Source organism: Canis lupus, chromosome 30, assembly GCF_011100685.1.
Source record: "Canis lupus familiaris isolate Mischka breed German Shepherd chromosome 30, alternate assembly UU_Cfam_GSD_1.0, whole genome shotgun sequence".
NCBI lineage: Eukaryota > Metazoa > Chordata > Mammalia > Carnivora > Canidae > Canis > Canis lupus.
The window spans coordinates 7,286,790-7,309,934 of NC_049251.1; the positions used below are offsets into that span (position 1 = coordinate 7,286,790).

Sequence of the window (23,145 nt, forward strand, 5' to 3'; positions counted from 1 at the left end):
ATTATACTCTACTACAATATCCTGTTGGGGTCTTCATAGCTCTTACCATAATTACTAATTTGTTTACTTGTTTCCCTCCATTTCATGAGGACAAAAATCATGCCAATGTTGTTTACTGTTACAGCTCCACTGCCTTGCTTGGTATCTGGCATAGAATAGGCAGTCAGTAAATATTTATTGAATAAATTGATTTGTAAAATCAGGAGACAAATGGTAAGCAAACATCTCTATGGTAAGATAACACCTTTTGTAGTATGTCCATCGTGTGAGAATATTCTAAGTTAGTAGTTCCCAAACCTCACTGTGCATCGGAATGGCTATACCAGATATACTGAATCACAATTAATAGGTATAGGACTGGGAATCTGGACTTGATAACACATACCCCAGATACGGTTGGCCCCGGAGGAAAGTTCCAGAAACACTAGTTCTAAACAGAGGCTGTAGCCTCCTCAAGAGTCTCCCAGGATCCAAGTTTTCAGGTAGGCAGGGCAGCCTATTTTACTGGTAAAGCTTGTATCTGGTGAACCAGGTCCATTGGGTCAATCAGTCATGACCCAAGGACACGGCTACCTTCTGTGCACATGCTCAGAGAATGCACTCTAACGCACTGAGCCAACAGCTCAGCTTCACTTGGGATAGAGTCAGGGAGGAATAGCAGGGCTCAGACTGCAACCGGTCACCACAAGGAGCTGCCTCAGTGCCTCAGAGATTGATCTAACTTACTGTCAAGAGACTTTCTTCAAATATGAATATTCTACAGCCTACCTCTTATCTGCCAGGCAACGTAAAAAAAAAAAAATTAGCCATGTGTTTAGGTAAGTAGGCCACCTGCTTTCAGGAAATTCCCTCCCAAACTTTTTTTTTTTTTTTCAAGATTTTTATTTATTTATCTGAGAGAGAGAAGAGGCACAGAGATCATGAGCAGGGAGCAGGGGGAGAAGCAGGCTCCCCACTGAGCAGGGTGCCCAAACCAGTGCTCTATCCTAGGACCCTGGGATCATGACCTGAGCCAAAGGCAGATGCCTAACCAACTGCGCCACCCAGGTGCCCCCCCAAACTTTCCTTACATTAGTATGTTGCCTTGGTGAGAAGAAACCAGTAGTGTGAAGATATATACACTTATTCAGTGTAAGAGCTGTTGATACGATTACCAACACCTCAGGCCCCCTCAAGATTTTCTGTGACCAAGGGGAGAGACTGAGCAATAATGATGTATTTGAAGCTCTGGTGATTTGGATTTTTCCCCTGGCCTTTTCCCACTAAAGCACAGATTAGAATCTTGCTAAAGCATCTTTTCCTCACTTAAGGTTTACATAGAGGACCTAAACTCTAACCATTCAACAATGAAATAGCCCACTTAAATCTGCCCTCCTGCTCAGTTGGTTAAGCATCACACACCTGATTTCAGCTCAGGCATGAGATCAAGCAATCAAGCCTGAGACGGGCTCGTGGTCAGTAGGGAGTCTGCTTGAGGCTCGTGTGCTCTAAATAAATACATAAGTAAATAAAATCTGAAAGGAGGAAAGGAAGGAAGGAAGGAAGGAAGGAAGGAAGGAAGGAAGGAAGGAAGGAAGGAAGGAAGGAAGGAAGGAAGGAAGGAAGGAAGGAAGGAAGGAAGGAAGGGAGGAATGGAGGAAGGGAGGGAGGGAGGAAGGAAGGAAAAAGAAAGAACAAAGAGAGAGAAAGAAGTCTACCACAGGAAGACAGAGTACATGTCAGTATCTTCAATTGTCAAAATCAGGGTTGTTTCCAGCTTACTGGGAATTTCCCATTACAATCTTTCCTTTTTCTAAATCAAGATTTTTAGGATTTTTTTCTCTCTTATCATTGTTAATCTTCTTAGTTTGGTAGATTATGTTGAGTAAAACACTGTGAGTAACAAAGAGGAAAATTCATTACAAAAGAGGGGACAGGCTGTGGGCCAGGTTCTCTCAAGCATACAGTAGACTCTTTTGAAACTTAACTGAAGCTAACTTCCATCATTCCTCATACTCTACTCTCCTATCTTTCCCACTCTTTCTCAAGTGTGTCAGGCATACTGTTTTATTGTTGTTTTTTAATCATACATTTTATTGTTATGTTCACATTTGTGAAGGAGGAAACTTGTTTTCAATGAGTTATTATTGAAAAACCTGAGACTGCTATAATCATATTTTATCTCCACTTATTTACAAAACTGTAGGTGGCATCTGGAGCCTAATCCCTTTTGCTATTAAGAACCTGAAGCAAAAAAAAAAAAAGAACCTGAAGCTGAGAGGGACCTAGATGGCTCAGATGGTTAAGCCTCTGCCTTCGGCTCAGGTTATAATCCTGGGGTCCTGGGATCGAGCCCAGTTTGGGTTCCCTGCTCAGTAGGGAACCTGCTTCTCCCTCTCCTTCTGCTGCACCCCTTGCTTGTGCTCTCTCTCTCAGAAAGAAAGAAACTGAAGAAGCCTGTGTTCTTCCCATTTTCTAAACTATCTCTCTCCTCACTTAAAAACGGACTTATTTGATTCTAAGAACCTGAATTAGACCACAATATCAGAAGAGGAGCACAAACAATGAATCTCTAATTGATCACACATAAGAAAAATAAATTCTCTCTCTTCTCTCTCTCTCTCTCTCTCTCTCTCTCACACACACACTTACCAGCACATGAGCATACACATACACATTCATGCATGCATGTCCTCTATCATTCCTCTCAATCTAAAATACAAATAAAGACTTCTCTTTACAGCATATACTTGCTACTTAAAAATAATTGATGTTGAATAATTGATGTTGAAGATATGGACATGTCAATTAACTACGACTCATGGTGTTTGACAAACCTTGAAATAACCAGAAATTTTTTTCCAACTAAATTTTCCCTCTAAAAAATTTTGACTCTGGGATGCCTGGGTGGCTCAGTGGTTGGGCGTCTGCCTTCTACCCAGGGCGTAATCCTGGAGTCCCGGGATCGGGTCCCACATTGGGCTTCCTGCATGGAGCCTGCTTCTCCCTCTGCCTGTGTCTCTGCCTCTCTCTCTCTCTCTCTCTCTCTCTCTCTCTGTGACTATCATAAATAAATAAATAAATAAAAATTAAAAAAAATAAATAGAAACTTGTTAAGGATCAAATAATGGAGATGTGAACAGGAAATAAAGCTTTCCCAAATTAAAAAAAAAAAGAGAAAGAGAAGAGAGAGCACAAGCAGGAGGAGGGGTAGAAGAAGAAGACCCCCTGAAGAGCAAGGAGCCTGATGTGGGAAAGGATCCCGGACCACTGGATCATGACATGAGCCGAAGGCAGACACTTGACTGACTAAGCTACCCAGGTGTCCTGAGAAAAGTTTTTTTATATTTATCTTCACTTTAATCACTTTGAGAGTTCATTTCTTCATGTATACCCAAGTTTCGGCCGGGTATCATGTTCCTCATGCCTAAAAAACTTAACATTTCTTGTAGAGGTCTGCTAGTAAGTAATTCTCTCAAAGTTTGTCTGAAAACATCTCTCTTTTTCCTTCACTTTTGAAAGATATGTTTCTGGATATAATTTTCTGAGTTGAGCAGGGTTTTTCTCCAGTACTTGACAAAAGTCACTTTATTGTCTTTTGGATTTTGTAGTTTCTGGTAATATGCCTGCCTTAAATCTTATATTTGTTCTTCTGCATGTTTTGTCTGTTTTCTCTAACTTCCTTCAAGATATTCTTTCTCTTTGGTTTTTAGCAGTTTGAATATGATGTGTCTAGAAATGTGTGTGTGTGTGTGTGTGTGTGTGTGTGTGTGTGTGTGTGTGTGTCTATACACCTGGTTAGGGCACTCTGATCTTCTTGGATCTATGGTTTGTTACCTTTTATTATCTTTGGAAAATTCCTGGCCAGTCAACAATTCTTCAAGTATTTCTGCTGCCCTATTCTCTCTCACTTCTCCTTCTGTGATTCTAATTACATGTAGTTTGGGTGGTAAACAGAATAATGCCCCACCACCAAAGATATCTATATACTAATTCCTATAACCTATGAATATATTAGGTTACATGACAAAGAGGAATTAAGGTTCCTGATCAGTTGACCTCAAGATAGGGAGATTATTCTGGATTATCAGAATAAAAATTCTCTCTCTAATAATTTCAATATCTGGATCATACCTGAGTTCAGATCTTTGATTCCTTATATCTCTTGACTGTGGGTTATTTTTCTTGCTTTTTATGTCTCATAATTTTAGCATGAAAGCTATATATCATCTTTCGGAGAGTAGATACTGGTAAATAGTATCTATAGGACATTTGGGTAGATATGCATACACAAATACACACGATACCAAAATACTATTTAGGTGACATTCTAGATCCCAGGCAATGGTCAGCAACCTCATTTAGTAGTCCCATAAATATACACAGGATTTACATAGGTAAAAATTGAGAAATAACATTTTTAAAAACAAATTTTATATTATTCTTATTATTGTTGTTATTATTATTTTAGAGGAAGGGGGGTACAGAGAGAATCTTAAGCAGACCTCACTCCCAGCGTGGAGCCTAATGTGAAGTTTGATCTCACCACCCTGATATCACGACCTGAGCCAAAATCAAGTCAGCCACTTAGCCAACTGAGCCACCCAGGTACCCCAAGAAATAACATATTTGATAATTTTTTAAAGTGAGAAAACAGAAAAAGAAGATAAGGGGGAAAAGGAGGATGGAACACTGAGAAACATAATGTTTTAAAAAGATTTTATTTATTTATTCATCTCACACACACACACACACACACACACACACACACACACACACAGAGGCAGAGACATAGGCAGAGGGAGAAGCAGGCTCCATACTGGGAACCCAACGTGGGACTTGATCCTGGGTCTCCAGGATCACACCCTGGACCAAAGGCGTTGGTTGCTACCTTTGAGGTTGCACCTCAGGTTACTGCTGAGCCACCCAGGCTGCCCGAGAAACATAAATACTTTACGTGGAGTAGACACCTCCTATTACTACACCATGCCATAGATCTATGGTTCCTAAATCTTCATAATCATTAGGATCACCTGGGAAGCTTTTAAAATACAGATTCTGGGGGATCCCTGGGTGGCTTAGTAGTTTAGTGCCTGCCTTTGGCCCAGAGCATGATCCTGGAGTCCTGGGATTGAGTCCCACATTGGGCTCCTTGCATGGAGCCTGCTTCTCCCTCTGCCTGCATCTCTGCCTCTCTGTGTGTGTCTCTCATGAATAAATAAATAAAATCTTTAAAAAAATTTTTTTAAAAACTACAGATTCCTAGGTCTCAGCCCAACCAATGAGAATCCTGGAGGTCCTGGGAATCTTAATTTTATATGCTCAGTAGGAAATTCTGATGACAGCCAGAGAGCACTACCACAGCCACTCACTGTCAGCCTTCACCATACTGAGCATCTCAATGTACTCATTGTTTTGTTTTGTTTTTCCCCCAAATATAAAGAGAGCCCTTCCCCAGCACTGAAAGCAAAAACATGCCAAGTCACGTTGAGCTCTAATTATAATCTCTATGGAGCCCTGAGGAAATCCTTCTCTGGGCAGTGATCAGGGTTAGACTGCTGCTCAGCTTCTCAACATGGCCTGCAGACAGGATAAGCTACAGCTGCAAAAACAGCTTTTCCTACCAGAAGATAAATATAAGAAAGGATGACATCTTTGACCAATTTTTATTATCCTTGCTCATTGACTCACGACATCTTTCCCGGCTGCTCACCACCACTGGCAAAACAGAAAGGATAGACAGATTTTAATTAACTTTAATCCATTTATTTCCAGTTTTAAAAATGAGCTCACTTATGCAATAGCTATAAAGTACAGTGAGAGCATATATTTTGTTTTACAAAGAAGAGGAAAAAACTGAAAAATATGGTGACTAACTGAAAGCTGCATAGAGAAGAAAAGGCAGGATGAAACAAAAGAGAACAAAACGCAAGAATCTTGCTCTGAGGGCACAGTTTGATTACTGTGTAATACAATGTATATCTTGGCCGTTAGGACTGCTCTAATTATTTGAGAGGTCTAGAACTTTATAGCACCATTTTTGTTTGAGGTTTTTTTTTTTATTTCTCAAGAGAAACGCTTTATTGTTTCTTATAATTATTAAGGTAACACATAGTTAATTTTTAATTTAGACAATGAATAAATAAATAATAAAGAAGAATAAACAAGAGAGTAAAAATAAATAATAAAAATAAATAAATAAATAAATAAATAAATAAATAAATAAATAAATAAATAATAAAGGAAAAAGTAAAATACCTACCTAGTGGTAATCATCTGTAAGCTTAAATCACTTATCCTTCCAAACCTCTTGTTATATATACAAACTTTTGTTTATGCCAGTGGGACCGATCTATGCACAGTTTTTGTTGTTTTGTTTGTTTGTTAAGATTTTATTTGAGAGACAGAGAGCCAGAGAGCGCAAGAGCAGGGGGAGGGGCAGAAGGAGAGGGAGACAAGAAGACTCCTGCTGAGTGCCAAGACAACACAAGGCCTCAGCCAAAGTCAGATATATAACCAACTGAGCCACCCAGGAGCCCCTGCACATTGGTTTTTAACTAGATGCTGTCACCATATCAACAATCTATGACAGTAAATAAAAATAGATCTTTATCATTTTAACAGCTACGTAAAAGCAACAGTGCTTTTACAATTATACCCAAATTTATTCATCTTTGCATACTGGTGAGTTTTTTAAAGCTGTTTCCTATATATCTATCTCTATAGTATAATGCTGAGATCAACATCCTTATATATATAAATCTTTGGAAACTAAACTGATTATATACTAAGGACAAATTCCTAGAAGCAAAAATTTCTGAGTCAAAAGACTTACATATATATATATATATATATTGCTAAATGAACCTCCACAAAAGGCATATGAGAGAGTTGGTTTCCCAACAAACTAAAAATTCTGCAGTCTCACTAAAATATTTGGAATTTGGCACATTTCCTTAATCATAGGATTTATGTCTTCCTTCCTTCTTTTTTTTTTTTTTAAGATTTTATTTATTTATTCATGAGAAACACAGAGAAAGAGAGAGGCAGAGACACAGGCAGAGGGAGAAGCAGGCTCTATGCAGGAAGCCCGACATGGTAGTCAATCCCAGGTTCCCAGGATCACGCCTTGGGCTGAAGGCGGTGCTAAACCGCTGAGTCACCAGGGCTGCCTCCTGTCTTCCTTATTTCTAGAAAATTATCAACCACTGCCTTTTTGAATTTTGCCCTACTCTCTTTATTCTCTTCTTCTGGAACTCATATTGGACTTATATTTGGCCTCATTCTATTGGTTCTATTTCTTGACCTTTCATTCATATTTTCCATCAGTTCATCCTTTTCTGACAACTGGGTGATATTTCTCAAGTCTACCTTACATTTCATCAATTCATCTGAAAATAATCAAATCATACTTTTTTATAGCTTAAGTATTAAGCTTTTTGAAATTTGAATTTTGATCTATAACTAGTAGAAGTGTCTACCCCTGATTCCAATTATCCAGTTATTTTACCATGGTTCTGTTCCTTCTTTTATATATAATCATATTTTCAAATGCTTAATGTTTCTTTCATTTTGCTGTGTCTAGTTCTAGAAGTGTTAATTTTGCCATCACTGGGTTTGCTGGCTCTCTCTATGGTTTTCCTCATATGATTTTTAATATTCATTCATGAGCACATCATTTGTGGGGTTGTTTTTTCCTGGTAAGCTATATTCCCTGGTTATAGAAGTATTCCAAGTGGCTAGACAAGTATACATTAGTACTTTGCTGCCCTTTTGTATGCAAATAAAAGACAATATCGTTGAAGGTCCATTCTGAGAAAGCTTCAGTGTGTAGGGAAATTTTTATCCTGTGGAAAAGCAGGATATTTTAATGACTAAGAGCACAAGACCACAGACTCTGAAACCTTACTCCTGGATTCAAGTCCCACCTTTCCTATTTAGTAACTGTGTGATCATGGATGAATTAAATTTTCTCTGCCTCAGTTTCATCATGCGTAAAGCTGGCATAATAACAATGCCTACATTCTAGGGTCATTGTGAGGATTAAAGGAGACAATACAAGTAATATACATAAAGCACTGAGAACAGCGCTCTTGCCCATAACATATGCTAGGTAAGTGTGATATGTTATAGTTATCATTAGTTGCCCAAAGGAAAAGTCTGACAAACAGAGAAAGAATGAGAGGCTAGCCCAGAGGAAAGAAAAAAACCTGGAGCCATGTGTAAAGATGGAAGGGGACAGTTCACCAGAGGGACTTGGAAGTAATCAGAAGTGAGAAACAAAGTAGAACTGACTGGCCTCTGAGTTCCAAAAGGAAGAGTAGAGTGTACCAAGGAGGAAGCACCCAGATTTAACCCCTGGAGTTCTCTTGAGTGGTGCTGCTCTGGTGGAATCACAGGGGTCAGTATGAGTGCCTGATATCACATTGAAGCACCTGTAGCAAACTCAGAGGGGTATCCTCAGGCTTGTGGCACGCATAGCTTGTCTCCATTCTCCTCGCTGTCATCTGGATTCAGTGACTTCACTAAAACCTTGTCTCCCTGATGGGAGTAGAGCAGGGGTGGGGGGTAGGAGCCACCTCAAGATCTGCTACTTTGTAGACCACCCACCCTCCAATTGCATTGTACATAAGAGGTCCCAGATCAAGTATGTCTCTTCTCCAGATGGAGTCCTGCTCCTAGAATCCATCAAGCCTATACTAGAACACTCCAAATACACCACAGAAATCTTTCAGTAGAACACAAACATATCTTTTTTTTTTTTTTAAGATTTTATTTATTTCTTTGAGAGAGCAAATGAGCATGAACAGGGGGTACAGAGAAGGAGCAGAGGGAATGGGACAAGCAGACGCTTGTCCCACCCTGAGCACAGAGCCTGATGTGGAGCTTGATTCCAGGACCCTGAGATATGACCTGAGCTGAAATCAAGAGTTGGGAAGCTCAACAAACTGAGCCACCCAGGCGCTCCAATGATATATTTTAATAGAGCACCAGAGTGAACTAAAAACCACAAAGGGTCAAGAAATATCACAAAAGGAATCAATGATCTTGCCATGGTTTCATTAAGAAAAATTAAAAATCTCAAAAGTAATGGTGACTGCCTGATAATGCTTTAAATCTAGTAATTTAAACAGCTTGACATCAGGAAGACATTATTCAGGGCACAGGCTTTGGAGTCAGAAGACCTTTACCAACTATGTAATCATTGCTGAGTTATTTAACTTTGCTAAGCCACAGTTTCCTCATTTTTATAAATAGGGGTAGAAATAGTAATAACACTTAAATGGTTGTTATAAAGGCAAAATCTATAAAATGTTCTTAAGACAATGCTGGTAATCACTCAAATATTAGCCAATATTTTATTACAAACTGGTAGCTATATAATACCACAAGGTACTGAAGACCAAAAACAGAACCTAAGAAATTTGAGAATGAATTTTGTTTATACATAATCCACAAAAGAAAAAAAAAACATGAATTTGTGCAAACAGTAATTTATAGCAAGAATAAAAACATAGAAAATCCTAAAGACTCCACCAAAAAACTAGTAGAGGGAATAATGAATTCAGCAAAGTGGCAGGACACAAAATTAATAAACAGAATCAGTAGCATTTCTATATACTAGTAATGAAAAAGCAAAAAGATAAATTTTTAAAACCCCCATGTTCAATTGCACCAAAAAGAATAAGATACCCAGGAATAAATTTAACCAAAGAGGTGAAAGACCTGTGCTCTAAAAACTATAAAACACTGATGAAAGAAAATGAAAATGACACAAATAGAAAGACATCCCATGTTCATGAACTGGAAAAACAAATATTGTTAAAATCCCTATAGTCCAAAGTAATTTACACATTCAATGCAACCTCTATCAAAATACCAATAGCATTTTTCACAGAACTAGAAAAAATTAATACTGAAATTTGTATGGAACCACAAAACACTCCAAATAACCAAAGCAATCCTGAGAAAGAACAAAGCTAGAGGTATCACAATCCCAGATTCCAAGATATCCTACAAAGCTGCAATAATCAAAACAGTATATAGTAGAGGCGCAAAAATAGACACATACATCAATAGAACAGAACAGACAGCCCAGAAATAAACCCATGCTTATATGATCAATTAATGACAAAGGAGGCAAGAATATACATGAGGAAAACACAGTCTCTTCAATAAATGGTGCTGGGAAAACTGGACAGCTACATGTAAAAAAAATGGAAGTAGACCACTTACTAACATCATACACAAAAATAAACTAAAAAAATATTAAAGACCTAAATGTGAGACCTGACACCATGAAGTCCTAGAAGAAAATATAGGCAGTAATTTCTCTAACATTGGCCACAGAACATTTTTCTAGATATGTCTCCTTTGGCGAGAAAAACAAAAGCAAAAATAAACTATTGACACTACATCAGAATGAAAAGCTTTTGCACAGCAAAGGAAACCATCAACAAAATAAAAGACAACATATTGAATGAATGGGAGAAGATCTTTGCAGATAATATATCCAATAAGGGGTTCACATCCAAAATACATAAAGAACTTATACTACTCAACACCAAAAACCCCACAAACAAACCATCTAAAAAATCCAACATCCAAATGGGCAACACATGAAAAGATGTTCAACATCTCTCACCATCAGGGAAATGCAAATCAAAACCACAACAAGATACTACTTTGCACCAATTAGAATGGCTAAAATTAAAAAGTCAAGAAATAACAAATGTTCATGAGGATGTGGAGAAAAAGAAAACCTCATACAGTGTTCATGGAAAGGTAACCTGGTACAGTTACTGTAGAAAACATTGTGGAGGTTCCTCAAAAAATTGAAAATAGAAATACCATTTGATCCAATAATTCCACTATTGTGTAATTACCCAAAGAAAATGAAAACATTAATTTGAAAAGATATATGCACCCCTATGTTTAATGCAGCATTATTTACAATAGCCAAGATATGGAAGCAACCTAAGTATCCATCAATAGAGAATGGAAAAGGAAAATGTGGTACATATGCTCATGCATGTGCATGCACACATACACACACACATACACACACACAATGGAATACTACACAGCCATAAAAATAGGAGATCCATAAAAATAGGAGATAACTTGGATGAACTGAGAGGATACTATCCTAAGCAAAATAATTTAGACTAAGGATGACAAATACCATACGGTTCCACTCAGAGTGGAACCTTTTTTTTTTTAAGATTTTATTTATTCATGAGAGACACAGACAGGCAGACACATAAGCAGAGGGAGAAACAGGCTCCCTGCAGGGGGCCTGATACAGGACTTGATCCCAGGACCCCAGGATCACAACCTCAGCCAAAGGCAGATGCTCAACCACTGAGCCACCCAGGTGCTCCTCATAAGTGGTATCTTAAAAAAAAAAAAATGAACAAACAAAAAGGGGAATCAGACCTATAAATACAGAGAACAAACTGATAGTTGCCAGAAAGGAAAGAGGGTGAAGTATTGGACAAAATGAGTGAATGGGAGAGGGAAGTGGAACAGGTTTCCAGTTATGGAATGAATAAGTCACAGGAATAAAAGGCATAGCATTAGGAATACAGTCAATGATATTGTACTAGCGATGTACGATGACAGATGGGTAGGTACACTTGTGGTGAGCACAGCATAATGAATAAACTAGTCAAATCACTAAGTTGTACACCTGAAGCTAATTAACATTGTCAACTATACTCAAATAAAAAATAAAAAATAAAATAAAATATACACATACTCTGATACAATTATCTCACTTGTGCAAATTCAATCTAAGAAATTCATTGAATAGAAAAGTTATATTCAAAAATATGTTAATTACAATATTTTTATAATAGCAAAGAGCAGGGAGGGTGCCTGGGTGGGCTCAGTTGGTTAAGCTTCTGCCTTCGGCTCAGGTCATGTTCCCAGGGTCCTGAGATGGAGTCCCACAATGGGCTCCCTGCTCAATGGGGAGCCTGCTTCTCCATCTTCCTCTGCTCCTCTCCCTGCTTGTGCTCTCTCTCACTCACTCTTTCTCAAGTAAATAAAAATCTTTATTTATTTTTTTTTTAATAAAAATCTTTAGAAAAAATATATATAATGGCAAAGAGCTGGAAACCTAAAGTGTTCACTAAATAACAGCTATGTAGGGATCCCTGGGTGGCACAGCGGTTTGGCGCCTGCCTTTGGCCCAGGGCATGATCCTGGAGACCCAGGATCGAATCCCACATCAGGCTCCTAGTGCATGGAGCCTGCTTCTCCCTCTGCCTATGTCTTTGCCTCTCTCTCTCTCTCTCTCTCTGTCTGTGACTATCATAAAAAAAAAAAAAAACAGCTACGTAAATTTATGATAAAACTTGATAAAATATTATAGGCATTAAAATAACTATTTAAAAGCTATATATATGCATAGAAATTCTTTATATTAAATATATCAGATGAAAATGAATAATAAATATCTGTATTACTATTAAAACAGGTAAAAAAACATATGTAGGGAAGTAGAAACAACTGAAAATTGTGTTAGGTTTTTTTTTTTTTTTTTAAAGATTTATTTATTTATTTATGATAGACATAGAGAGAGAGAGAGAGGCAGAGACACAGGAGGAGGGAGAAGCAGGCTCCATGCAGGGAGTCCGATGTGGGACTCGATCCCGGGACTCCAGGATAGCGCCCTGGGCCAAAGGCAGGCATTAAACCGCTGAGTCACCCAGGGATCCCCTGTGTTAGGTTTTTAGCTGATTCTTTCTTTAATGTAATTATTGCTCGTTGTCCTCCTCTAAGACAAAGAAATGCTGACCAAAAGATTATTTATATCATTATGAAAAAAAAATCATTTAAATGCAATCTGGCCAAGGAATGTTACAAATAATAAAACAATGATTATAATTATACTTCATTATTTAAAACAAGAAAAAAGTTTTACAAACATACTGGTTACCCATTACTCACCATCTTTCATTAGGTATCCACTAAGCAGCCTTTGTGCATGGAGGCTCACAAGATGAGCAATTAAGGATTTTAATTAAAGGGGTGCCTGGCTGGCTCAGTGGGTTAAGCATCTGCCCTCAGCTCAGGTCATGATCTTCAGGTCCTGAGATCTAGCCCTGAGTTGGGCTCAGCTCTCTCAGCATGGAGTCAGCTTCCCCCCCTCCCTCTGCTGCTCTCCCTGCTGGTGTAGTCTGCTCCCCCCTCTCCCTCTGCTGCTCTCCCTGCTGGTGCAGGACTCTTCATTGTGGCTCAGGTCATGATTTCAGCATGGTGAAAGTGAGCCACAATGAGTGTGGAGCCTGCTTAAGATTTTCTCTTTCCTTCTTCCTCTGACCCTCCTCCCCCACCCCCCTAAAAAATTAGAAAGAAAAAAAGAATTTTAATTAAAATGGAAAAAAACTGTTTGATTTCTTACCACTATCACTATAAAGTCAAGTGATCCTGAATATCTGATGGTATTGCTTCATTTTATTTAGGTATGATTTGTACATAGTTTCATGATCTTGATTTTGCAGAACTGGTTTAAAAAAATTGCCAGAGAACAAGTTACTGTGAGAATGATGAATTAAGTCCATTTTAAAGAAGAGAAGAGGGGGCACCTGCATGGCTCCATTGGTTATGCATCTGCCCTCAGCTCAGGTCATGATCTCCAGGTCCTGAGATCCAGCCCTGAGTTGGGCTCGCCACTTAGCATGGAGTCAGCTTCCCCCTCTCTCTCTGCTGCTCCCCCTGATGGTGCTCTCTCTCTCTCTCTCTCAAATGAATAAATAAAATCTTAAAAAAAAAAAAGAAAGAACAGAGGCACAAAAGTAACCGGATTCATTTTACCAAAAGCATTCAAGAGTTCCTTACTGCCATTAACAAAAAACAAATCCAAACTTCCCAACATCATATACTACCCTTTGATACCCTTAAGATATGATCTCTGGTTGCCCAACAGTTACTGCTCAAAGTTGCAGCATCATGATGGGATGGAATGAGCCTGGAAATCCATGTTTTTCTCTGAACCCTCAAATGTACTGCCCAAGCAAAACCTTTACAGGGAATTCCCCTTCCTAAGAAAGAGAGAGCGAGCAAGGAAGAAGGAGGGAAAGCCCAGAGGGGAACAAAGTACTCCTCAGTGGAGAGAAGGCAAATGGTACCAGAGGGTTCAAAACAAGGCACTGTTAAGCATTGTGGGCCTGGTGGGAGGGGACACCAAGATGAAACGCCGAGTTTCTAAGTTCATACTTCCACAGGAAAGTTTAAATAGTTTCAAAAAGGATACTTTTAATTCTGACTTAAAAGAAAAAAAAAAAACTTACTTTCTATAATCCCCATGGGTAAGTTTCCCAGCTACTCAGAAAGTCAGCACTGGCTGGTAATAAGTAATTTTTTTTTGTCACCAGTATCAGAATTATGGCCAACAAATATGTGAAAGAGAGGGACGCCTGGTGGTTCAGTGGTTGAGCCTCTGCCTTCAGCTCAGGGCGTGACCCTGGGGTCCTGGGATAGAGTCTCATATCCGGCTCCACTCAGGGAGCCTGCTTCTGCCTCTGCCTATGTCTCTGCCTCTCTCTCTCTGTGTGTCTCTCATGAATAAATAAAAAGTCTCTGTGTGCCTCTCATGAATAAACAAATAAAATCTTTTAAAAAATAAAACCCCAAACCATTAAAAAAAAAAAAAATCTTAAAAAAAAAAAAAAGAATGTGAGGGAGAAACCAGCTTGTACCAGAGTGGTGGCTGGTGCTTTTCAATACAATTTGCTTTTCTTTTCTTTAAATTTATTTATTCATAGAGACAGAGAGAGAGAGAGAGGCAGAGACACAGGTAGAGGGAGAAGCAGGCTCCATGTAGGGAGCCTGATGTGGGACTCAATCCCAGGTCTCCAGGATCACGCCAGGGGCCGCAGGCGGCGCTAAACTGCTGCGCCACTGGGGCTGCCCTGCTTTTCTTCCCCATTTAAAAATGTGAGCCTCTCCTTCACTAATGAAGAGTCAATTTGTGATTAAACCAGCTACTCTCTGCCCAACTCTACAATTTGTGATTAAACCAGCTAATGTCTGCCCAACTCTGTTTAAGCTAATCTCTATCAGCATGAAAAAATTATGTTACCTCAGTTACAATTAATTTGATTCCACAGGTTTTTCTGAAATGATACAGGAGGTTCAAATTAAGCAGGAATTGAATTAGCAGGAAGGAGCTATGCGGTAAGGTTATTAAAATTCATGATGAATTTTAAATAATTACGTTGAATGAAAAGTATCTTATGAAATATATATCCCCAATCTAACCTTGGATGATTTCTCCTTGGAATACTTGCTCACAATGAATAATTCAGATAAAATATTAACAAGATTCACTTTAGTAATACATAGGAATAGATTAAAAAAAAAAAAAACTTCAATGATAGCCTCTTCCAGTCAGCTCCTGTGAAGCCGCACAAAGGATTTTAGGTGAATCTACAACAAATACACATGGATTTCAGCAACAGGGGTACCCCAAAAGGTAAGGCAAACTGTAGAGCACATCAAGACAAAAAGATCCTAGGGGCTATCTTGCATTGGGGAGTCACAAAGCCACTGAAATAAGCTCACATCTCTTTCCTAACACATAGGAAGATACCACACAGATGCACAAGACAACAACAACAACAACAACAAAAAACACAGACTCTGAACTTGGTAACTCTCCTTTCTTTGACTACTCAAATTCCTTCCATATAAACTGACTAGAAAATGTTCATACCTTCATGAGAAGGTATGATCTTTCTGATCTTTCACAGGATGTGCATTAACCACCCTGAAAGGTATATTATTCCCAAAAAAGCCAGGCCAAGAGTCTATCATTGGTCTCATATAACTGTGACACTGTCAAAACCCTATAATAAGCCCAAGTTCCTTTTCCTCTTCCATAGGTATAACAAAGAAAACTTTCCAAGAAAAGGATGAAACAAATTATCTAATATCATTAAGCTTCTGCATCCAAACAAGGCATTCTTGATGAGGTGGAGGTGAGGTAGTTCATTGCCCTAAATATCTACTACACAGGCTATCTCACTAAAAAGTCCTTGCCTATATTAAGTTGCTCATGTAATCTATGAAGGCAGGGTCTACATCTTCCGTAAGCACTCATATTGCATTTGGCCTCGAGGGGTTATTTTTCCCCTAAAATACTATAATGTTATAAAGCCTGAAAAGAATTCCATCTGAAAATTCCATTGATCCTAATGAGCACCAATCACATTTTCATATCTAAGAGTTGCTTCATAAATACTTAAATAAATGAATAAATAAAAGCTTGAAGTTTGTTATTACTTTATCAGAATCACCAGAATCTTTTTTCCTGTGTACTGAATTTTGTAGGTTCACCTATTGATGGCAACTGCCTCTGACCAACAAGATATTTACTATCTTCCCATTGCCAACACACAGTATCAGAGAGCTAGGGAGAGATGCATTTGACAATGATACATCATGCTATACTATAATTAGTCTAGTGAACGCACACAGAATACTCATGCACTCTATTCTCTTAGAAGTGTGTTCCAGTAACTATAATTATGCAGTCTGAAAGAGAAAATTATGTTGGAAATATTTCCAAAGAACACAAGGGCAAGATAATTAGAGGACTAAGAATGGAAAGTGAGCTTGATTCTGCTTCAGTCCACGGAGACCCAGCATGTCTGATGTGAGATGGAGGAATAAGATTACGGAAATGGGAGTCTCTTACTCCTTATAATCTGGCACAATCTGACAATGACATTGATTAAAAGTTGAAAATTCCATTCCTTTTTCTGTAGCTGAATCTGGGAGGAGAGACAAGAGAAAGGGGGGAGGCTGGAGGATGAAGAGCAAGGAATGGTATTTTAATTCTAACAAATTTGGAGCCACTTTCCCACTACTGGAGAGGTTAAATGTGCTCTAAAGTAGACTTGCCATGTTCCCTTCACCACTTTCCCATCTCTGCGAAGGAGAAGGTCAACAACTGTGGGGGGGGGGGGGGGCGCGTTGTAGAGTGAGGAGCTGGGACTAGGAGAGCCAGGGCAGCAGATGGGACAAAAGCTGGAAGTGGCCAGATCCAGGACAAGGTCATAAACAGCCAGGGCAAGGAAGGCTCTGTAAGGAAGTGATGGATCTTAAAGCCACAGAAACAGTGAGAACAGATCACAAGGGGCATTGAAAAGATGAATTACTAAACACAGCCTATCAGGCCAACTGACAACATAAGAAAATGGAATACATGTTCAGACAAAATACTAGGAGCCAAGAGCTCCATAGGAAGGAAGGAGTAAAGTAAGAAAAAATTAGATTGGTACACAGGTAACAAGAAAGGAGCTTGATAACTAAGACCACCTCAGTCTTGACCCTGAACTTTGATGTGGTTCCTTGTGAGGCAACACAGAAAACTGTAGGCCATATTTAAAAGCCTTGCAGGTGTAACACGATCTTGGAAGTACTTGTAATGAGGTGCACATAGGTGGGCAAAAACATTACCTTTCAGGAAGTAAATCCTAACACTTTTTCTCCTTTCTTCTTCCATTTCCCTCAAGTAGTAAGGGGGGAGGAAGAAGAGAGCAAAACTCAAGAGTAAAATATTAGAGAATGATTTCAATTCTATTCATTTCTTTTTTTTCTTAATTTATATATTTATTTATGAGAGACACACAAGGAGAGGCAGAGGCATAGACAGAGGGAGAAGCATGCTCCCTGCAGTGAGTCTGATGCAGAACTCGATCCCAGGATCCTGGGATCACGATCTGAGCCAAAGGCAGATGCCCAACCGCTGAGCCACCCAGGCATCCCAACTCCATTCATTTCTCATGCTGAGCCCTATTTTGTATATGCATTTCCCAGTGACTATTTGAGGCAACCCAGGCCATCTGTGCTTGAATCTCCATTAGTCACATTGATGAAAAATGGACAAAAGATTGCTTGGCTTTGTATTATGTTCTAAGAATCCAAGAGTCATAATTATGGTGACTACACTGACACAGATAAACAGAGGAGAATTCTCCTAATATTTGAACATTTCATAAATAATCAGCTTCCAATTCTTGCATTTTCTCTTTAATTCTAATTGATTTAAATAACACTGAGCTATTTATTATGTAATTTTCCTGCTGATTCAAAATAAAATCAGCATGCATGCTATTAGCTTGTTTAAAACACTAAGATCAATGAGGAGATGTGACCTCTTATTTTCCCATTTATAAAACAAAAGACAGAGGAAAGATTTTTCTATTCTGTGAAATATTGATTTTCCATTTTGTGGGCTTGTAAATTACTGGCTTTCACAGTGCAATCAATGTCGCTGATTCTATGTGGATGAAATAAATAAGATAAAATATAAAATCTGTTTCATTAAGAAACAGATTAACTTTCATTAAGCCTCAGTTTCCTTTAGTCTTGCCCCTGACATTATTCTTATAATGGTACAAGCATGCAAATACCATGGATAAAGGCAGAATACTGGCCAGTAGTATTGGCCAACAAATTTTAATATTACCCCATGTAAGGAAACAAAGGTGAGCATATACACAATGATCAAGGAAACACTGACATACTACAACATTTAGAATTGTCATTTTTCTCCTTCCTAATACATAGAAACAGAGAGTCAGACAAAATGAGGAGACAGAAAAATGTGTACCAGATGAAAGAATAGGACAAACCACAGCAGAAGAGCTAAATAAAATAGAGATAGGCCATATGACTGATAAAAAATTCAAAGTAATGGTACTCACTGAAGAGAGTGGAGAATCTCAGTGAGACTTTCAACAAAGAGAAAATATAAAAAAGAATTGGTCAGAGATGAAGAACCCAATAACTAAAATAAAAAATTAAAATAAAAAACTCACCAGAGGGACGCCTGGGTGGCTCAGTGGTTGGGCGCCTCCTTTCGGCCCAGGGCATGATCCTGGAGTCCTGGGATCAGGTCCCACATCAGGCTCCCTGCTGATGAAGGAGGAGCAGGAGCCTGCTTCTCCCTCTGCCTATGTCACTGCCTCTCTCTGTGTCTCTCATGAATAAATAAAATCTTAAAAAAAAAAAAACCTCACTAGAGGGAATCAAAGACACATGCAGATTGGAAGTGAATGGATGGAAAAACATTTACTATGCAAATTAAAGATTAGAGGATGCAGAAGAATGGATCAGCAATCTGGAAAACAGGATAATGGAAAGTAACCAAGATGAGCATCAAAAAGAAAGAATAATAATAAAACATGAAAATAGGTTAAGGAAATTCAGTGACATCATCAAGCGTAGTAACATTTACATTAAAGGGATTCCAAAAGAAGAAGAAAGAAGGGGAAAGAAAATTTTTTTGAAGAAATAATTACTGAAAAATTAGCTAATCTGAGGAAGGAAACAGATATCCAGATCCAGAAGGCACAGAGAGTTCTAAACAAAATTGACCAATGGAGGTCCACACCAAGACACATAATTAAAATAGCAAAAAGTAGTGATAAAGACAGAATTTAAAAGCAACAAGAGAAAAAAGGCCCGGAAAAATAATAACAGTTACATACAAGGGAAACCCCAGAAAACAATCAGCTGATTTTTCTTTCTTTCTTTCTTTTTTTTAAAAGATTTCATTTATTCATTCATGACAGAGAGAGAGGCAAAGATACAAGCAGAGGGAGAAGCAGGTTCCAAGCAAAGAGCCCGATGTGGGACTGGATCCTGGAACTCTGGGATCATGCCCTGAGCCAAAGGCAGACACTCAACTGCTGAACCACCCAGGGGTCCCTCAGCTGATTTTTCAACAGAAACTTTGTGGGCCAGAAAACAGTGCCATGATATATTCAAAGTACTAAAAGAAAAGAATCTGCAGCCAAGGATACTCTACCCAGCAAAGCTATCATTCAGAATAGAAGGAGAGACAGAGTTCCCTAGACAAAAGTCAAAGGAGTTCATCACTAAAACAGTCTTATAAGAAATGTTAAAGGTAATTTTTTGAGTGGAAAGAAAAGACCATAACTAAACATTAGAAAACTATGAAAGGAAAAAATTTCACAGATAACTGTAAACATACATTAAAAGTAGTAGTTAAAGCACTTACAAAACCAATATGGAAGGAAGTGAAAGCACAAAAGCAGTGAAATAACTGTATCTGTAAAAATCAGTCAAGGGATTCACAAAATAAAAATATATAAAATATGACATTATATATATAAAACACGACAGGAAGAGTAAAAATGTAGTGCTGTTACAATGTGTCCAAATTTAAGTTACCATCAACTTAATATAGACGGCTATACACAAAATGTTATATATGAACCTAATGACAATCACAAATCAAAAACCTATAGCACATACACATTCAAAAAAAAAGAGAAAAAGGAATCCAAGTATGATAATAAGAAAGCCATTCAACCACAAGGGAAGGGAGCAAGAGAAGAAAAAAGGTACAAAAAAGAACTACAGAAACAACCATAAAGCAAGTAACAAAATGGCAATATGTATACATCTATCAATAATTACTTTAAATGTAAATAAACTAAATGTTCCAATCAGAAGATACAGGGTAACTAAATGGGTATCTATATGCTGTCTAAAAGAGACTCACTTCAGGGATGCCTGGGTGGCTCAGTGGTTGAGCGTCTGCCTTCGGCTCAGGGTGTGATTCCCGAGTCCCGGGATCTAGTCCTGGGATCGAGTCCTGTATCAGGCTCCCTGCTTTTCCCTCTGCCCATGTCTCTGCCTTTCTGTGTCTCTCATGAATAAATCAAATAAAATCTTAAAAAAGAGAGAGAGACTCACTTCAGACCTAAAGACACATGCAGATCAGAAGTAAATGGATGGAAAAACATTTAACTATGCAAACTAAAGCGAAAAGAAAGTTGGGACAGCAATACTTCTATCAGACAAAATATACTTTATAACAAAGACTGTACCAAAAGGCAAAGAAGGACACTACATAATGATGAAAACAATTGTAAATGTCTATGCATCCAATATAAGAGCACATAAGCCAACTATTAACAGACATAAAGAAACTGACATCGGGCAGCAGCTAGGGAGGTGACTCTGCGCGGAGGGGGCTGCGTGGCCCCGGGAGCGTGATTCCAGTGGCACAGGCCCCGAAGCCCAGGGCGCCGGAGGACACAGCCCAGGATCCTCCCCTTGGGGAGGTGGAGACTGGGAGGACACAGGACAGCGAGGAGGCTACTGCCCCCGGGTGGCCCCAAGCTGTGCAGATCAGTGCCCCCCACCCCCCGAGCCTCCAGGCCCCTACGGACTGGGAGACTTTGGTAGTTACTGTGGGAGCTGACTCCAGGGCTGGAAGGCTGGCCACCGCCACTGTTGTTCCTCCCTGTGTCACCTTGTGCACGGGATGAAGTGGGCTACCAGGGAACAGGGGCCTCACAGGATAAACAGCTCCCGTTGAACTGTGCACCTGGCAGAGGGTGGGGCAGCTCCACCAGGTGCACACACTGAGAATCTGCACAGCAGCCCAGGAAGAGCAAGTTCTTAACCAAGCAGTGCTGGAAAGCTCCAGGGGAAGTCGAGGGATTTACCGTATATAGAATCAGGGGATACCCCTCCTTGTTTTTTGTTTGTCCCCCCCCCCCCCCGCCCTTGTTTTCCTTCCCTTTTTCCTTCCTTTTTCCAGTACAATTGGTTTTTAGCCACTCTGCAATGAGCAAAATGACTAGAAGGAAGAACTCACCACAAAAGAAAGAATCAGAAACAGTCCTCTCTCCCACAGAATTACAGAATTTGGATTACAATTCAATGTCAGAAAGCCAATTCAGAAGCACAATTATAAAGCTACTGGTGGCTCTGGAAAAAAGCATAAAGGAATCAAGAGACTTCATGACTGCAGAATTTAGATCTAATCAGGCCGAAATTAAAAACAATTAAATGAGATGCAATCCAAACAGGAGGTCCTAACGACGAGCGTTAATGAGGTAGAAGAACGACTGAATGAAATAGAAGACAAGTTGATGGCAAGGAAGGAAGCTGAGGAAAAAAGAGAAAAACAATTAAAAGATCATGAGGAAAGGTTAAGGGAAATAAATGACAGCCTAAGAAGGAAAAATCTACGTTTAACTGGGGTTCCAGAGGATGCTGAAAGGGACAGAGGACCAGAAAGTGTATTTGAACAAATCATAGCTGAGAAAGTTCCCTAACTTGAGGAGGGAAACAGGCATTCAGATCTAGGAGACAGAGAGGTACCCCCCTAAAATCAATAAAAACCGCTCAACACCCGGACATTTCATAGTGAAACTTGCAAATTCCAAAGATAAAGAGAAGATCCTTAAAGCAGCAAAAGGCAAGAAATCCCTAACCTTTATGGGGAGAAGTATTAGGTTAATAGCAGACCTCTCCACAGAGACCTGGCAGGCCAGAAAGGGCTGGCAGGATATATGCAGGGTCCTAAATGAGAAGAATATGCAGCCAAGAATACTCTATCCAGCAATGCTCTCACTCAGAATAGAAGGAGAGATAAAGAACTTCCAAGATAGGCAGAAACTGAAAGAATATGTGACCACCAAACCAGCTCTGCAAGAAATATTAAGGGGGACTCTATAAAAGAAAGAGGAAGTCCAAGGAAACAATCCACAAAAACAGGGACTGAATAGGTATTATGATGACACTAAATTCATATCTTTCAATAGTAACTCTGAACATGAATGGGCTTAATGATCCCATCAAAAGGCGCAGGGTTTCCGACTGGATAAAAAAGCAAGACCCATCTATTTGCTGTCTACAAGAGACTCATTTTTTTTTTTTTTTTGAAATTTAGAAACAAATTTTATTTAAGATCTGAAATACAATTCCTAAAATATCAACTTCTCCAGAAAACCGTGGCTACACAATAATGCATTGTTTCTATCATGTTAGAACGTGCATTAGACTCAAATACAAAGACCATGAAACAAATCACCATAAAAATATGGAACACTTTACGAATTTGCATGTCATCTTTGCGCAGTGGCCATGCTAATCTTCTCTGTATTGTTCCAATTTTAGTATATGTGCTGCTGAAGCGAGCACCAAGAGACTCATTTTAGAACTAGGGACACCTACAGCCTGAAAATAAAAGGTTGGAGAACCATTTACCATTCAAATGATCCTCAAAAGAAAGCAGGGGTAGCCATCCTAATATCAGATAAATTAAAGTTTATCCCAAAGACTGTGGTAAGAGATAAAGAGGGACACCATATCATACTTAGAGGA

At 39.0% G+C, this 23,145-nt stretch overlaps 1 protein-coding gene and 1 non-coding gene across 4 annotated transcripts in view; both read right to left on the reverse strand.

Moving 5' to 3' along the window:
• GPR176 (G protein-coupled receptor 176) overlaps positions 1 to 23,145 on the reverse strand; it is a 130,416-nt gene that overhangs the window by 11,098 nt on the left and 96,173 nt on the right. The gene's annotated exons all lie outside the window — the stretch shown is intronic.
• On the reverse strand, positions 22,856 to 22,962 carry LOC119866962. The gene has a single exon (XR_005381914.1). It is a non-coding gene; the product is annotated as a U6 spliceosomal RNA (small nuclear RNA).